Source organism: Oryx dammah, unplaced genomic scaffold (genome assembly GCF_014754425.2).
Source record: "Oryx dammah isolate SB20612 unplaced genomic scaffold, SCBI_Odam_1.1 HiC_scaffold_18, whole genome shotgun sequence".
In the NCBI taxonomy this organism is placed as follows: Eukaryota; Metazoa; Chordata; class Mammalia; order Artiodactyla; family Bovidae; genus Oryx; species Oryx dammah.
The window spans coordinates 86,836,684-86,839,030 of NW_024070202.1; the positions used below are offsets into that span (position 1 = coordinate 86,836,684).

General features: G+C 46.3%; 1 pseudogene; it reads left to right on the plus strand.

The window, feature by feature from the left end:
• Positions 1-847: 847 nt before the first annotated feature.
• On the plus strand, positions 848-1,854 carry LOC120877535 (annotated as a pseudogene).
• The last annotated feature ends 493 nt before the right edge of the window (positions 1,855-2,347 follow it).

Consider the following 2,347-nt stretch of genomic DNA (forward strand, 5'->3'; position numbering starts at 1 on the left):
AAAAGTTAAATGAAGACACGCAGATCCCTGCTGAGGAACTAAGCTTAGGTCCATTTCCTGGCGGACTCCAAAGCTCAAGCTCTTAACCACGATGCTGTTATTCTCAGAAAGAATAATTTGTGAATTTGAACCTGGATTAGTGATTAATTTTAGTAAGATGTCTGCCTTTTATTTTATTTTTTATTTTTAAAGATCTTTTATTTTTGCTTTATTTTACTTTACAATACTGTATTGGTTTTGCCACACATTGACATGAATCCACCACGGGTGTATACAAGCTCCCAATCCTGAATCCCCCTCCCACCTCCCACCCCATACCATCCCTCTGGATCATCCCCATGCACCAGCCCCAAGCATCCTGTATCCTGTATCGAACATAGACTGGCACTTCGTTTCTTACATGATAGTATACATGTTTCAAAGTCATTCCCCCAAATCATCCCACCCTCTCCCTCTCCCTCAGAGTCCAAAAGTCCATTCTATACATTTGTGTCTCCTTTGCTGTCTTGCATAAAGGGTAAGATGACTGCCTTTCTATACAATTTTCTATCCCAGAACTTGCCTGCTATAAGGTCCTGAAGCATGAAAGCTTTTATCTTCTCTAGGTGGCAGCCTCTCTCACCTTCAAAATCAATAGAAAATATAATCTGACTATACAAGATAATCTATTTCCAAGGCTGTAGACGTCATGGTGTCTGAACGGAAAGAAACAGATAGATACAGGGTAGGGGTGAAGAAGAAGCTGTGTTTGCAATAGCCTCAAGGAATTACTTATAGATGGGCCAACAGAGAAATTCAGTGCTGTCAATAAGGATCTTTGGAGAAAAATGTAGGGGAAAAAGCAGAGATGTTTGGCCTCTTCTGTGTAAAAACAGCCAATGGCAGACGACGCCCCTGCTGCCATGGCAGTACCGGAAGTCCCAAGGCCCTAGAATACATTCCTGAGTTTTACACAGTGTGGTGTACACAGTGTGTGTTTACAGCCTCCTGTAGTGGCTTCTGGGAGGCTTGGGCACCTGTGTCCATGCCCGGGTCACAGCTGAGGCCAACGTTGCAAAGCTGGCAGAGGCAAGGCCAAGGACATGGACCATCCTCGGCGCCCCCCACAGCCACCCACCCCCCTCCTGCCACCGTCACCAAGCTGGGCCACCTGGTCACGACATGAAGATCAAGTCCCTGGAGGAGATCTATCTCTTGTCTCTGCTGATCAAGGGATCTGAGATCACTGACTTTTTTCCCCAGGACATCCCTCAAGAAGAAGGTTTTGAAGAATATGCCTGTGCAAAAGCAGCCTTTTGCTAGCCAGCAGACCAAGTTCAAGGCATTTGTTGCCATCAAGAATTACAAGGGACATGTCAGTTCTGGTGTCAAGTTCCCAAGGAGGCAACCACTAACATCTGTGGGGCCAGCACTCTGGGCAAGTTCTCCACTGTCAGTGTGCGATGAGGTTACTGGGGGAACAAGATCTGCAAGCCCCATGTTGATCCTTGCAAGGTGACTGGTCACTGGGGCTGTGTGCTGGAGCACCCACTCCCTGCCTGCCTCCAGGGGCACCAGCCTGGTCTCAGCCCCTGTGCCCAACAAGCTTCTACTGATGGACGGAATTGACGGAGTGCCACACCTCTGTCAGGGGCTGCTCCACCACTCTGGGCAACTTGGCCAAGGCCACTTTTGATGCCATTTCCAATCTATAGTTATCTCACTCCTGATCTCTGGAAAGAGACAGTGTTCACCCAGTCTTGGTATTAGGAATTCCCTGACCATCTTGCAGAGACCTGCACCAGAGTTTCCATGCAGAGGACCCATGCTCCAACTGTAGCCACCACATACTTTTCTATGAGAAAAATAAAGTGAATGAAGCTGGTAAAAAAGAGAGAGAGAGAGAGAAAGAGATGTGAAGATTACCAGTAGTGCACAAATGAAAGTAAAATTAGAGTTTAAGAGGCAAAAGGGGTGGGGAGGTGGATGGGTAAAGCTCAGATCAAGTAACAGTTTGGGTCATACTTCGGACATATCAAATATGAAATGGTGAAGAGATGAAATTCTTGAGAATAAGGAGATTGGGGACTAGTAAAGTGGTTGGAGAAGTTGGGTAAAAGCAAACCAATACTTTAATTTTGCCTAAACGAACATAAAGTGAAAGTGAAGTTGCTCAGTCATGTCTGACTCTTTGTGACCCCATGGACTGTAGCCTACCAGGCACCTCCCTCCATGGGATTCTCCAGGCAAGAGTACTGAAGTGGGTTGCCATTTCCTTCTCCACTAAATGAACATAATCAAGATGAGATGTGTGTAGAATAAAGATACTCACTTCTCATGGACTTCTCCCTACCCCTTCACCCCCATC